This window comes from Ambystoma mexicanum, chromosome 4p (assembly GCF_040938575.1).
Source record: "Ambystoma mexicanum isolate Mex_15411 chromosome 4p, UKY_AmexF1_1, whole genome shotgun sequence".
Classification (NCBI taxonomy): domain Eukaryota; kingdom Metazoa; phylum Chordata; class Amphibia; order Caudata; family Ambystomatidae; genus Ambystoma; species Ambystoma mexicanum.
The window spans coordinates 530,620,974-530,637,475 of NC_090927.1; the positions used below are offsets into that span (position 1 = coordinate 530,620,974).

General features: G+C 47.2%; 1 protein-coding gene across 3 annotated transcripts in view; it reads left to right on the top strand.

Moving 5' to 3' along the window:
- The window catches only part of SH3YL1 (SH3 and SYLF domain containing 1), a 779,762-nt gene that overhangs the window by 350,123 nt on the left and 413,137 nt on the right, over nucleotides 1–16,502 (top strand). The gene's annotated exons all lie outside the window — the stretch shown is intronic.

Below are 16,502 nucleotides of genomic sequence, written 5' to 3' on the forward strand. Positions count from 1 at the left end.
CCGCATTCGGAAAAGGCAGAGGACAGTCGGTTCAAAGAGGTCAAAAAAGATTAACCCGGGTGGAAGGGGTAAAAATACAAAAGCCTCAGCAGCAGGTACCTCTTTACCCTCGGCACCTGCATCAGCCGCCTCTAAATCACTGAGGACTCTCCTCACAAGACACCAGTAAGGGGCAGGCTAACTCGACATCTGACGGAATGGCAGGCTATTACGTCAGATGCTTGGGCATTGGAGACAGTTGCCCAAGGTTACTTCCTGCCTTTTCTACGCATTCCTCAGAGTCATCCACCGGGGAAAAGCTCTCGGAAAGTTCCAGATCCGCTCCTCTTGCAGGAAATTGTAGACCTGCTGGAGAAAGGTGCCATAGAACCGGTACCTGTAGCGGAGAGGAACAAGGGCTGGTACTCCCCCCTACTTCCTAATACCAAAGAAGGACGGAGGACTGAGACCTATCTTGGCTTAGAAGAATTGAACAAGTTCCTCAGGAAGGACAAGTTCAAGATGGTAACTCTTTCTCAGATCCTTCAGGCCCTCCAGCTCCAGGACTTGCTGGTATCTCTGGACCTTCAGGATGCTTATTTCCATGTGCCAATCCATCTCAAACACAGGAAATACCTGAGGTTCGCAATTGGCGGCTCTCATTATCAATTTCATGTTCTGCCATTTGGGCTGACCTCTGCCCTGAGGGTCTTCATCAAGCTAATGTCGGTAGTGGCTGCAAGTCTAAGGAGGGAAGGGATTCACGTCTACCCCTACCTGGACGATTGGCTGATCAGAGCTGTATCTCCGGAACAAGCTCAGATCCAGCTAGATTATGTCTGCCGCTTGCTTCACAAACTGGGCTTCTCCCTCAATTTAAAGAAGTCACAGATGATACCATCACCGAGACCCCAGTTCATTGGAGCGGTCCTGGACACTTCCCTGGGAAAAGCCCCGCCACCAGAGTTGAGGGCTCAAGATATTCTGCAGATGGTCACCAAGTTTCAAAATGCCCAACGTCTCCCAGCCTTTGACTTTTTGAGGTTGCTAGGCCTCATGGCATCCTGCATCTTCCTTGTGCCAGAGGCTCGCCTGAGAATGAGATCTCTTCAGTGGGCACTGAGAACTCGGTGGTCGCAATTCTCAGGGAGAATGACAGACCTCCTTCAGGTTCCGGACAAGGTGGCTCGAGACCTTCAGTGGTGGGCCTGCCAGGAGAACATCTTGAAAGGAGAACTGTTTTGGCAACCATGGCCGGAGATAACAGTAGTCACAGATGCCTCACTCATGGGGTGGGGAGCCCATACCAACGACTTGACCATCAGCGGTCGTTGATCTCCATCGGAGTCCAGACTACATATCAACCTGTTAGAGCTGAGAGCAATCAGACTAGCGCTGAAGGCTTTTCAGCCATCTGTACAGTGGAAAAATGTCCTGATAATGACGGACAACATAGTGGCCATGCACTACCTCAACAAAAGAGGAGGCGTAGGATCACTGCCTCTGTGCAGAGTGGTGATGCAGCTCTGGTTTTGGGCAATCCAAGAAGGAATCTCTCTATCAGCAGTTCACTTAGCCGGAGAGAAAAACTTGACAGCGGATGCTCTGAGCAGGCAGAGTACAGTTTCCCACGAGTGGGAACTAGCTCAGGAAGTCCTTCAACAGATCTTCACCCTTTGGGGAACCCCTCAAGTGGATCTGTTCGCCACCAGCATCAATAGGAAGTGTGATCAGTTTTGCTCAAGGGAATTTCCCCCGAGAGGAGCTCTAGGGGACACGTTTGTAGTGGACTGGGAGTTTCCACTTCTGTACGCGTTTCCTCCAGTCCCTGTCATTCCTCAAATGATCAGGAGGTTGAGAAGGTTCCGGAAAGCCATGATCCTAATTGCCCCGGACTGGGCCAGGATAACGTGGTACCCGGACCTTCTGGACATGTCCATCTGCCCTCCAATTCGTCTTCAACTCAAGGAGAATCTTCTCTCGCAGAAGGGAGGTCAGGTTCTCCATCCAGACATCAGAACCCTCAACCTTCACGCTTGGTATCTGAAAGGTTGAGATACAAGGATTGGGACCCCCCAGATGACGTCATGGAGGTGTTGCTTTCGGCAAGAAGGCCAGCAACAAAGACTTTATACCGCTGCCGTTGGAACAAATTTTGCAGCTGGTGTAGAGAAAAGAATATCGACCCCCTTTCATGTGGTACACCAACGGTGTTATCTTTTCTACTCTATTTGGCTAATTCGGGCCTTCAGGTTGGCACTATCAAGGGCTATCTCGCAGCGCTATCGATCTTCAAGTGCACTGCAGAGGAACCATCTTATTTCAAGTTACCCTTAGTAATACAATTTCTGAAGGGATTAACCAATGTCTATCCTCCAAGACCGTTCCAAGTTCGCTTATGGGAATTAAATTGAGTCTTAAATTTCCTGATGGGTACTCCTTTTGAACCACTCCACTCTTGTTCACTAAGGTTTCTCACCCTTAAAAATGTCTTATTAGTGGCATTGACATCTGCTAGGAGGGTGAGCGAATTACAGGCTCTATCTTGTAAACCCCCCTCATACAATTTTTCATAAAGATAAAGTTGTCCTACAAGTGAAGCCTAATTTTCTCCCAAAGGTGGTTTCTGAATTTCACATCACTCAGAAGATTACCTTGCCTTCATTTTATCCCCCTCCCCATCCGGGGAAAGAGGAAGAAAGGCTGCATAGGCTGGACCCAAGGCGGGCTTTGAGCTTTTACATCAGCAGACTTGCTAGGATTAGGCAAGCAGACCAACTGTTCGTAACAAAACAGACCATTTCCAGATGGATTATTTTAGCCATTCTGGAATGTTACAAACTGGCAGGGAAAGAGCCTCCTCAAAATCTTAGGGCTCATTCAATCAGGGGTATCGCAGCCTCTTCGGCCCTCCAAAGAGGGGTACCGATTTGAGACATATGTGCAGATTCCACATGGTCGTCTGCACATACTTTCACAAGATTTTACAACCTGGATTCCTCCTCTAGCCAAGAGACTAGATTTGGCAAAACTGTGTTGCACTCTGTTCACTCTTGAAGGGAAACATGGCAATTTTACTCCCACCTCCAGTTACACACCACTGCTATGGGAGTCTATCAAGATAAGGAATACGTCGGAGGGCACAATCCCTTCGAAGAACAAGTTACTTCTTACCTGGTAACGTTCTTTCGATGGGCTGTTCCTCCGACGTATTCCGTATCGCCCCTCCCATCCATCCCCTCAGTAAAACTTCCCTTGTGGTTACAGCTTACGCTCCTTCTGGGTCACTAACCAATTCAAGTAAAACAACTGTTAACGTCAAAACGGAACTGAACAACAGACGCTGCGCAACTCTATTTATACGCATGATGACGTCGGCGCCGATACGGAGGCTGTCGACGGACATCGGCTCGAGGGACATTGACGCGCAGCGCCCTCTACTGAAAAAAAAAAATTCCAAGGCCAGCAAGCTGGATATGATCTATTAAGATGAGGAATACGTCAGAGGAACATCCCATCGAAAGAACGTTACCAGGTAAGAAGTAACTTGTTCTTCTCTCTGCTATTGCATGGCCATGCTGGCTTTTTTTTTTAATATGTAGATCGAACATCAGAAAAAGCCAAGGTTAGAGGAACGAAAGACAAATCAAACATTTGAACTGGAAATACAAAATAACCAGTGGCTCAGTACTTTATACATTTTGCTGCCTAATGGGAGTAAAATGCCTGCTAATATTATCATTACTGTTTATTCCTATTGTGTTTTTATAGGCATGCCATCATGTTTCACATTTTATTTAAAATATTGAAGTAATCACATGTGGCACCCTGAGGAATAGCCTTAGACTACATGTAAATTAGCCCCATGTTGGGAGCCATAAAGAAACTGAAGTAGGCACAAACATTAAAATGCCCCTTTTGAGACTTGGATGGCATTCATTTGGGATGAAATAAATGCAGGCATCGTGGTGAAAACATCAAAACGTTCTGGGGGTGGCGGAGGATCACAAAATTGACAAAAGGGGTCTTTATAGCAAATGCATGCTGAGTTGCAGTTGGTGCATTTTGACCCAGACACAAATGATTGCATAATTGAAATAGCATTTATCAGATGCCCAAACACCAAGAAAACGCAGCTTCAGTAGGGCACAAAACCTACCATTGAACAATTCAAAATGAATAGTATGCAACACATATGTTAACTGATAGCCCACATCGCCTATCCCCCACATAGTGAAATATTTGTATGCCTATTTTTGAAAAAGGTTTTATGTGACAAATAGTGATGCAAGTCTTGAGGTAGGAAATTGCACTCCTTAGACCATCCCAGGCTTGAAGACATTTTACTCCCCTTGTGTTTGTACTGTGACAAACCTCAGTGTCTCACCCGCTAGGCCCGGGGATCTGTCATCCAGGTGGCCAGGACACAACCATCGCTTTTGGATCCAGTTCCTGGGAGTGGACCTGTGTCGGAGGATCATCTGGATGAATGGTCCTCTAGGAGTGGAAGTGGGACACCAGAAGATGAGGCGCAGCATCACTTCCCAATAACACCTTTTCTCCATCCTGCCAGGTAGGATAGCTAGGAATTCAACCCCCCACCCTTTTCCGACACAAACAATTTCTCTCTGACAGTTCACCTCGAGCGACAATGGACTAACACCAGAGCCGTATTCCTAACATGTCCCAACACCATGGACAGGCAAGGTTAGGCAATTACAGATTATTACATACACCTGACTTCCATCACACATCCCCACATGGATAAAAGGCGGAGTACGAAAGCACACTGTGAGCGAGGCAAACCACTTGAGGAAACAGCAGTTTCAAGATGGCGAGACCAGAGAGAGTTGCAAGGAAGGAAGTACTTGTGACCTCTAAAGACCGTTACTTTCGTGAGCCTTGGAAAGTAAGAAATGGAAGACCCAGAATTAAGGCTGATCAAACCTGCACAGTGTGTCAGAGGTACCCGGGGCTCTCCCACGTCGATAATCAAGGCGGGGAGGAGCAATTGCCGCTGTGGCACTGTCCTTGGCTCCTGCAACAAAGTGGCATCAGGAAAGGCAACACACCGGTGAGTCGGAGAGACTGATACCAAACCAGCATGTGTTTCTAAGCAAGGTTGCAAGCAGCAACATTGTACAAAGAGAACAGTGTGGGAGGCGTTGGCGATGAGCGACACAAGTATAATTGGAACCAAAGAAGTAATTGAACTTTGTGATTGAACTTTGTGAGGCAACCCAAGATACCATACAAGAGTGGACCGACACCACAGGGTGCTCATTCGAAGGTCTCCGTTAGATATCCAACTGATGCTAAGTATGAGAAAAAGGAATACTCAGATCAGAGTTCTCATGCAACGAGTCTTGCTTAATCCTGTGCACCTTCGAAAGTCTTTGATAGTTTAAAGTACATCGCAGTTGGTCTGAGCCCAGCTGAGGGAGACTAATTGATCAAAAGAAAGGGATCTGAGCCTGGAAGTGGAGGATCCAATGTGGAACTTTTGAATTAAAAAGGATCTGAGCCAGGCAGAGGGGGATCCAGGTTGAACACCCTACTTGAATACAGACCGAGAGAAAGGAACGTTTTCTTAATATTTTTGTAAAGCATGCCCTCTGAGTCAAGAGGCTTACCAGGAGTAAAGAGGCTTGGACACAGAAGGTCCTAAACTGTGGAAATTGAACCTGTATCCTTGTGCTGCAGTGCCAGAGTGTGCTTTGCTCGAGTGACCCGCATTGCCACGTGCTGAAAACGTGGGCAAGGGAGGCCAACTGCCCAATCATTTTGTGAACACTTCTTTCTTTTTATGAACTTCACCCCACACTATTTGTAAATTAGTAGTAAGGATTGGCAATAATTTCTTTATAGTATAGGCCTTTTTACGTTGACAAAACTGCAGTAGGACTGCCTTCTTTATTATTTGATGGTCGTAGCTCGCTCCCATCTGTAGATTTAGGTTAAGATGGGCGTTTATCTCACCCTTGTGAAAGTTCATTAAACACCCTTGAACTGTGGTCACTTGTGTCTGTTTTACCATGCCTTCTTTACAGTACGTTTGTAGGTATCGGACTGTTTTCAGATAAATGCAGAAGTATTCTAACAGGCACCAGATAAAGTGGGCCAATGGCTCTATGGGCCTTCCATTAACTGGACATGACCTCAAGCTTAATCTGCTGTGCTCTATTTTAGCCGGCTTACATTTCTTCTACATTGTTTGACATGCTCACACCTCTGTAAGTCCTGGAAAAAAAAGAAACCCTGATGGCGCTATTCTGGATTGTCTGCAACTTGTTTGGGCTTTTCTTTAGAAGTCCCATGAACACACTACTACAGACTGGCCTGATGGACATCATTGTTCAGAGGATATACATGGGGAACGAGGCCAAGATAGTAACGATCTCTCATTAGAACAGCACTGATCTGTATTTGAAAAGAAATGATGATATCAAAATGGTCATGCATGTTGCAAAAAAAGTCTGCCGTTGCGTGTAGCTCTGGTGAAAACACTTGTAGGCCTCCCAACCAAGGTTGAGAGGGTTCCCAATTTCCTCTTGACTGGGTCACAGTGCACCTTCTTAGCCACTGCATTTGATCCATTGTCTTGTGCTAGTTTTGAACAGCTTGCGTACTTCACTGCCTGCATAGAACAGGAGCATCGATCTTTGGCATTTCATCCTCTATGAAAAACATTGTTTTCTGTCCATACATTTCATCTTGTGTGGCGAGAGGCCAAATGTCATCAAATTCTGGAACAGGGCACGTATGGAATGGCTGGCTTTCCTTTCCCACTTCCCAACATTCCCCTCTATGCTCAATCCTCCACCCTCCTTCTACTCCATCTGTTGCCTTTCACATCATAGATCATCGTTCCTTCCTCGAATCTCTTTCTAACCTCAGATTTAAAAACAAAATACTCAAATGGATGATCGCTCTTTCTCGCCCACCGTTGCTCTCTCTCTTCCAAAATGTGTGCTCAAGATGGCAGGTTCTGGGACAGCGCCAGGTTTGGAGACACTGTGAGGGGTCAGAAATGTGAGGCGGACAACTTGGTGAAGGTTTCTCAACAAATGCAATTTTATTATGTTAGAAGGTTGGGTGAACACCTCACTATCCCTACACTGATGAGGATTTCCCTGCCTAAAATAAACTAAAGAAAACCCTCTAACAAAGGAGAACTGTTCCTCACACCTATACATTATATACTGAGGGCTTCGGTACGCCCATGGTGTGACGAGTAGCAGACTCGTGCATGAAATACAAAATCAAAAAAAGGTAGAACTGCTACTCTGAAAGTTCACTCCAATTGTTGTCATTAAATGAAACAACACATATAAAGTTATATTGGGGAACCATTCACAATGATACTAATGGACTGAATCCCTAAGTAAGTAGCCCATGAAATTACTCCAGAAAGGAAAAAGAAAATCACACACATCAGGGGCTGTGAATATACATTATTTGAATTAAGAAAAAAAACAGAAAAACATTTATAGCAAAATTCAACATTATTAATAAAGACATATATAGTGAAATCAAAAACTTAAAATGGTCTTCAGTGCATAATATTCTTCAAATGCATCACATAACCCGTGAGGGAAATATATGGAGATCATAAACTTCAATGACTCAGCTCTATTGTGGACCTGTAACAATCTAAGTCCTACAACAAGTGTGATTTGTAAAATATCTGGTATATCAAAAGCATCCTGTGTTTCAAGTGCCTATGGCAAGAGTTCAGATTTGTGAAGTATCTGTTGCCAACGTAGCAGGGGGTAAATCGGTTATGCTTTCAACCAACAGGGTTTATAAAAATTCTATTAACAATATATGACAAAAAAAACCCTCAAGAGATGGGTTTCATGCTTCCCCCTTGCATTCAATATACGTTTCGGCGGCAATGTCATCCATCTTGAGAATGCATCAGAGGGATGTGTGTTAATATACGGTAGCCGCCTTCATCAGGGCGAATAAGCGGCCCCACTTAGCAATTGTAATGAATCTCTCAATTGGGCAGGCTCCCCGGAATGGCCTAGCCAGTAAGGCTGGACTGTAGTTCCAGTGGGTGTATGTATGGCCGTGCCAGGCCAAGCGTAGAGGGCACGGAGATGGAAAACTCTGGGCTTGTGAAGGAAAGCTCCCTTGGTCCTGAAGTTGGTGGCAAGCTTGCACGTCTGAACGTGGCTCGCCGAATGAAATCAAAATGATGGAAGTGGAGCCTCTCGTTTGTGCAGATGCAGTGCCTGGGGACTCCTGTACATCTGTAAAGAAGTCGAGTGGCAGGTTTTAAGTTCTAACGTCCAGAAGCTGGATGAGTAGTATTCGTGGACGAGCAAATGTTCATAGGGGCCACGGGAGGCGAATCGGGGCTCCGACACCGAGTCCGGGACAGACGCGCTGCTGCCTCACACCTATACATGCAATAAATAAGGAAATAAATTGCATTTCCAAACAATGATTGGATTTGTAATGTAACCACAGTCTCTCTTCATAACCTGGGTGAATTTCCCCTTCCCCATGATTAAACTGGATTCTGCTCCACAGTTTAAGAAAAGTAAGTAAGGAAATCCTGGTTTGCAACAAAGGTTCCATCACAGTTATATGCCACTTCAACTTGTCAACAGAAAGTTCCGACACAGAAAGTAAAAGGCTGTTAGTCCTCCTTGAACAAGTTCTCAGTTCATCAGTAGCAACAATAATAGTCTTGATCAGGATGATGTGCCACAACAGATACATTCCAAAGAAATACAGCTCCTAAGTAACGGCTTTAAACAGCTTTTCTTTTAGCACTGTAAACACCATGAATTGTTTGTAACGGCTTTAAACAGCTTTTCTTTTAGCACTGTAAACACCATGAATTGTCTGTCAGGAACACCTTGTAGCACTTCTTCAACTTCCACCTGGGTTACTCCCATGCCAGCCTTACTTGTCCAAAGGTTTGCCATCCGGGTATACTCCCCTGTCCGAACAACGTTTCACAACAACAATGCTTTTGTGGTTAAGATCAACTGACACAAGGTTCAAAACAGCTTCACAGTGTTGAACTTTCAAGAACTCCTCAGGGAAAACGAGGTTCATGTCTGTGCTCTTCAATACTGATGCTCCTCATCTTCTGGATGTCCCTTCCCCAGAAAGGCAGCCTTTTTGCCACTCTTGTTTCCCCACGACACCAGTAACCAAAGACTGACCGGGATAGGGTTTCTTTCTGTTTCTCCCTTGGCTTTGACAATGTGAGTTTATACTAACTTTCACCATATGTAGTCCAAAGTATGGGCAATACGTTTCACAGTTTATGGACCTTTCATTAGCTCCCTTCTGCTTTAGGCAATATTGGCTAAATTGTATGTTCCTGGGTTTTAGTCTTTCTTGACAATGGTTGTAGGTCTTAGCTTTTAACAAAGTCGCCCCCTCGGGTTGCTGGGTTTTCCACAGACTCGCACTTTTAACGTACAATAATTTGGCTTGGTTACAATATGTTTTCGCTGATTTTCACTAGTTTGAGATTTGAAATCCCCACAGGAATTGCTTTCACTCCTACATGGCTGCTGTGACTGCTGCTTTTTATTAGTTCGGTATTCTGAACTTTTGCTCACTTGGTGAGCGCCTGCCTGAGATACGCGAGCGGGGATGGAGTGCTTGGTGGTCTCTACCAAACCTATGAACTTGCGGTGTAAAACATGCGCGTCCATTCCTCTCACCGCTCGCAAGACTTCGGCTTCTGTGGCTCCTCACGACCCAGCAAACTGCTCCTTTTAGTCCGCCTTCACCTGCGTCACCTGTGTTTGGAGCTTCTCTTGCTCCGGAGGCCCTCTGACGCACGCCAGCCACCGGATACTGCCTTGACGCCCTCCGGTGCATGGCAGCCACCCGAGACAGCCTCCTGGGAAGCAAAGCTTCCCTCGCCTTTGATTCCCGCTGCGCAGCCTCTGCAGAACGGGTTTCCGGCAGGCAAGCGTTTCACTCCTGCATGCTTCACGCTGTGTGTCCTCTGCACTTCAGATTCCGGGAGGCACAGGCCCTCAGGACCAGCAACTGAAATCTGCCACACAAGGGTTGCAGTGTCTTCTCTTTCCTCCAGCTTCTGTCTGGGTTGACGGCACAAACCACACTGCTGCTGCTTCTTACCGCTAGTATCCTTCTCCTTCTCTCCCTTGGCCTGCACCTCAGGGGACTTTGAAGCCTCTGTCTCCCTCAGGTGTGGGTTATTTGCATTAATGATTTGACTACTCCTGCACCATTGAACCCCCTCAGCCCTCTTCCTCGTCCAAGTACTTAGTGAATTATGGGACTAGAAGTCTGTAATGGCAAAGTTAGGTTTCTGAGCTTGCTTTTCACTTTTAAACACAAGTTTGTTCCTCACAATATTCTTGAAGGGAATTCCATAATAATTAGTCACCAGACTTGATTGACAAGTGAAAGGCGTTTATTTTAAACCGTTAATATTCATAGACTTTCTTTCACTGTACCTTTGGGCGTCAGAGTGGACTTTAGCTTTATAAGTCTCCAGACGTTTGGAAGGGTTTTATTTCTTCCAAGGTCGAGGAGTTTGATTGTTTTCGCCCTTATTTACAGATGTATCTTACGGAGAAGCAAGATGGTTAACAAGCCAGCACGTACTTTGGCATTGCAGAGGCCTCCTCCCGAAAGGAAGATGAATAGCGCATCTCATCCTACAGAGTCCTCTCATTCCCCTGAGCCTTTTCTCCTCCCAGGTGATCCGCCTGCAGAACACCACCCTCCAGGTCAGGATCCGAAAGTGTCTGACTTTCTCTGGCCACCCGGTAGGAGCCATTAGGCAGGGAATTAGTGAGGAGTCTGTAGGATTCCTCACAACACGTACAGCGACCTGGAAGTAGAATCATAGCACTTCCAGTACCCTCCATAAACCTCTGTATGGATCATGCAAGCGACGCCTGAGCAACAGACTCCTACGGACTCCACTGTAGAGAATTCCCTAGACAAATGACCGGTTTGGGTTACCTTCATGACCAAGCCGCTTCACGCCACAGAGCAAAGTCACGCCCTTTTATCCATCATGCAGAAAATAGTAATGTAATCGGGGGAAAGCAGGTAATTATTGTTAATCTCATAGAGCGAACCCCTCTCCAAGTCTTGGACTCTTGATGTATCCATACAGCTTGGGTTCAGTTTGTCTTTAGGTTCCTTGCACTCACCCACATCTCTCTTCCATGTCATCTAAGATCTTCCAAGTCATAAGAATACAGCAAATCGCGTTCACTTGTTCTATTTGATGCTCGGTCCTCAATGACAAGTGGAGTATTAGATCTACAGAGTAAATTGGGGGAGAAGGGTAATCTTTAAACTTTGTATATATAAAGTTACATATCTATTCATGTTCTATTAAGCCTGGGGAGAAGACCGCATAGGATGGTGCAGAGCAGTTTTCCAGACTCTATCAGTTTTTCAGCTGTGGACTGGGGGTAGTGAGAACACCTCAACTTATAGTAGTCGTTACCCAAATGCAAACTGGGTAGGCTTCCCCATTCTTGAGTCAAATGGGAGACCAAACACCAACTGCAGACTTCCCAGGCATGCTACGGAGAAGCAGCAGCGGCAGGGCTGGAACCAGCAGCCCTACGGTAGAAGGAACACTCCCCATTGTTGCCATTAACTTAATTCATTCAGGATAGAGCCAGAGCATAAACTACCACAGTGATCACATAGCTTGGTGGAAGGAAATGGAGACTGAAAGGGGGAGTGGCTAGTGGCCCTTACGAAGACTTTTTGGAGAAATCCCAGCCCACAAGGGGAGGTGAAGGGAGGAGCTTAGCTTGATATTGGCCCAAGGATGCAGCTTCCTCAGGTAACCAATGTGAGCAGAGAGAACCTTCTAGGCAGGAAGGGCAGGGCTATAACAAGCCAGTGGAGTCTGTATGCAATGAGAGTTGTTTGTTCTCTTGGTCTTCCTCCAATCTCTCCCATAGAGGAGTGTGTAGCAGATGGAGGAGGACTTGGAGATGTTCAAAGTACTTGGGCAGAGTGAAGGTAAGGTGTTTGGACGCAGTGCAATATCATTTTGATTCTTTGTGTGTAAGTGTGATGCACCTGCCTGGTTGGAGACTGTGGAGTGCTTGGCGTTTCCGCCGTCATTAGGATTACCACCAGGCTTTGTTCCCTTCTCTACTGATTTCTTCCTGATCTACGGGCTTGTTTTCATGTTGTCCTTTTTCTCTGTTCTCTGTTCTGTTCTCTTCCTGGTTTGCGGGTTGTCACGATCCCTGCCATAAGCCTGGATAGCCAGGCCAGGTGGGCTACTTCTACCCCCATCAGGCCCTCAAGGGCCTTGACTTTTGCCCCAGACTCGCTTGGAGTCAGTTGGTGCCTTTGACGCCAGGCTCATATGCTAGAGCAGTAATCGGGGCCCATAAGGGCATTGCGCAACAACATGGATGCTTCCACATGGCTCAGTTCCTAAACTGAACCATGCGGTCTAGCATTTTGGGTGTGGCAGGCCCAGTGATATCTGGGATGCCTGCAGGCTATATAAACCACACCCGAACTCCAGTACACGCTTCGCGTTACTTTGCATTCCAGCAACGTGACGCTCATCGTGTTTTGCAGCAGCTTTCCTGAGATTCCGCTGCAGACTGCAATCAGCACCCAAGGAACAGCAAGCTTCTTGGATCTTCGACCCTGCAAAAAGATAGAAAAGAGACATTAGACATTTACATCAGAGCCGGCAACTTACCTCTCAAGTCGCCCATCGACCAGCCAGCACCGCTTAGGAGCCTCTTGCTTCGGTGAACGCAGCGGCCAACGGGAATAAAAGACAACAGGTTAGCAGAAGCACAGCACCATAGCGCTACGTATAGCGCCCACTTACCGCATCGAGGTGCTCCCGAAACACCATCAGTTGCCGGTGAGCCCAAATCCAGCCAACGGCCCACAGCGGACTCTCGCGCTCCTACTGGGAGAGAAAAGACCTCATTAGTTCAAAGAAAGGCTTACAGAATAACGGTTATAAGACCTACCTGAGAGACTCAAAGGGGCAGCATCAGTGAAGTAACTCGATTGCAATCGCCCACAGAGGACAACGCGCCCCTGCCAAGAAGGCAGGACGGAGAGCTCGCCAAAGCCCAAAACAAGGTGAGGAAAGGCCCGGGGAGGCGCTGCGGGCATACCGGGTGTTGGGTGGTTATTTCCCCAGTTGCTTCATTAGTGCTGTAGGGGGAGGACGGGGACCGGAGACCAGAGCAGGAAAGATGCAGCTGAATCTCGGTAAGTGCTATTTATTTTTTTTACAAAAAATAAGCACTAGCTGCGGTTTTTTTTCTAAGTTTTCCGGGCTGGAGGAGCCCGGAAAACATAGAAATAAAACCGCAGCTTTAAAAACGTTGTATTTATGTTTGCGGTCGCTTTTGAAGTGACCGCAAACATAAATACAACCTTATTGTGTTGGAAAACGCTGCGGTTTTTCTTTCCAAGTTTCTCAGGCTCCTCCGGCTCGGAGGAGCCTGAGAAACTTGGAAAGAAAAACCGCAGCGTTTTCCAACACAACCGCGTGTGTCCAGGGGAGCACCGGAGACCCAAAGTGAAAGCCACAGCAGGCAGAAACACACGCGGTTATGTTTACATGCCGCGTAGTGTTTCTACCTGCAGCTGATTTCCCATTTGGGGCTCTCGGGGTCCCCGTGGGGAGCCAGAGAGACCCAAATGGGGAATGCTAAATGCTGCGTTGTCTGCCTAAATCTGCTTTCCCATTTGGGGCTCTCGGGCTTCCCGTAGGGAGCCCGAGAGCCCCAAATGGGAAAGCAGATTCAGGTAGAAACAACGCGGTTGTTTTCCGCAATGCCGCGTTGTTTCTGCCTGAATCTGCTTTACCATTTGGGGCTCTCGGGCTCCCTGTGGGGAGCCCGAGAGCCCCAAATGGTAAAGCAGATTCAGGCAGACACAACGCGGTTGTGTTGGAAAACGCTGCGGTTTTTCTTTCCAAGTTTCTCAGGCTCCTCCGAGCCGGAGGAGCCTGAGAAACTTGGAAAGAAAAACCGCAGCGTTTTCCAACACAATAACGTTGTATTTATGTTTGCGGTCGCTTCAAAAGTGACCGCAAACATAAATACGTTTTTAAAGCTGCGGTTTTATTTCTAAGTTTTCCGGGCTCCTCCAGCCTGGAAAACTTAGGAAAAAAAAACGCCACTAGTGCTTATTTTTTGTAAAAAAAATAAATAGCACTTACTGAAATTCAGCTGCAGCTTTCCTGCTCTGGTCTCCGGTCCCCGTCCTCCGCCTACAGCACTAATGAAGGGAAAGCCACCCAGCGGTAGCCTTTGTTTACTACAGCTGGCTGGCTTTTCCTTCATTAGTGCCGCAAAAGCAAAAGCCAGCACAGGAGGGCCTCCATTTCACAAAATGGCTGCGCCCCTGTGCTTGCTTTTTCGAATTTTGAGCTTGAATAGCTCAGAATTTTACATAGGAAGTTTTAAAACGGAGAATGCTAGTATTTATTTTTTTATGTGGCCTATCTATTTTTTAAATACAATTTTTTACTAGACCATCCCTTTAAATTTGAGACAATCATCAGTGGGAAAGGCACATCAGGGCAATCTTACTACCCCACTGGGGGTCACCAAAATCATCAAGGACCACATTGACAGCCTCGCTCCAGCCCTGCCTGTCTTCTGCAACCACTCTTTCGCCTCCGGGACCTCCCCCTCCCCCCTGAAGCACTCCCTTGTGAACCCCCTTCTCAAGAAACCCTCAGCCAACCCCTCCCTTCTGGCTTACTATCGCCCAATCATTTACTCCTTTCCTGGGCAAACTCCTGGAGAAGCTGGCCATCTCCCAGCTTAATCTTCACACTGAATCTGTTGGTTGTCTCCATGACCATTAGTCTGTCTTTAGAGCAGCCAGAAGCACAGAAACTGCTCTCCTGAAAATCTGTGAAGACCAACTCTGTAACCTGTATTCTAATCTCCCCTCTGTCCTCATCCTACTTGATCTCTCTTCTGCCTTTGACACGGTCAACCATGCCATCCTGCTCAACTGGCTCTGTGATATCCTGGGCATCACTGATCAGGCTCTGGCCTGGCTGACTTCTTTCCTCTCTGACCGACCCTCCCAGGTCCAACTTGGATCCTTCCCCTCTTCTGTCGCTCCACCTGCGGCATTCCCCAGGGGTCTAACCTTTCTCCCTGGCTGTTCAACCAATACCTGGCACCTCTTGCCCACCGCATTGCCGCTCTGTGCCCAAATTTCCAGTGGTATGCGGATGACACCCAGCTCACCTTCAGGCTCCCCCCTTCCGCAGCCTCTTCTCCCTCTCTCATCCCAGATTGTCTGACTGCAATCAAGGAGTGGTGCGCCGCCAATGATCTCTGCTTGCATACAAGCAAGATGGAGATCCTCCTCATTGGCACACCTGCACCCCTCTTTCCCGCCACTCTCTGGCCGGCCTCCCTTGGCCCTCCTCCTGCTTCCACTTTCGAGGCTAAGAACCTCAGGGTTATCTTTGACTCCTCTCTCTCCTTCTCACCTCATATTTCCGACATCACTAAAACGTTGAACTACCAACTGCACCTCCTCAGAGGTATTTTTACTGTCCTCTCTTTCCCCCAGAAGCTCACTGTATCTAGAGCTCTGGTTTTCTCTAGGCTTGACTACTATAACAGCCTCCTTTTAAATCTGCCTGCCTCTACTCTCTGTCCTCTGCAACTTATCCAGAACTGGACTGCGAGACTTGTCTTTGGCCTCAAGCCCAGTGATCGTATCTCTCATCACTGAAATCTCTCCATTGCCTCCTATTTGGCTGCAAGGATCAAGTTCAAGACCCTTTGCATTGTCCCCAAGGCCTACTGGGGCTTGGGACCACAATATCTCCAGCTTTCTCTTCTGAAGATTCTTCCTGCTAGAGCACTTCGCTCCTCCCCCTCCAACTCCTTGAGGGTCAGACGCTTTTCCAAGCAACGAGTTGGGGGCACAGCTCGCTCTTCGGCTGGCGCCTCCCTCTGGAACAGCCTCCCTGCCTCCCTGAAACTTCTTCTGCCTTCTCTCTTCCGATACTGCACTGGTTGCTTACCTGTCTTCCCTCTGTACCACAGGCCCAGGTCCCTGCCCTCCCAGCTTCACACCTGCACTGCCCCCCTGGCAACCCTGCACTTCGGGTTGTATCTGCAACCCTACAACCCCCCCATACTTTGCACTTATCTATCACCTATTTGTTCTGCACTTAACCCTTTCACCGCCAACTGCTGGCCGTACTTCCTATTTCCAATGTTTGATCCTATGTCTTGCACTTGCTCCTCCTCTTCTGGCACTTCTCCCCTTGCGTCTCCCCTACACTTGCACGTTCTCAATGTCACTGGGCCTAGTAAGATCGTTGTCTTGTTCCCTCTTGTTCCCCTCCCTTGCCTCGTCGTGCTTTGAAACACTTGTGTGTAGGCCCAATATAAATAAAATATCATATCATATATCCTATCCTACTCTTTCTTGCAGTCTTTGGCACTCAGTCATTGGAATGTTTGGTCTTGGCATAGGACATCTTTCCTCCTTTGTGTTCTGATGGTTTT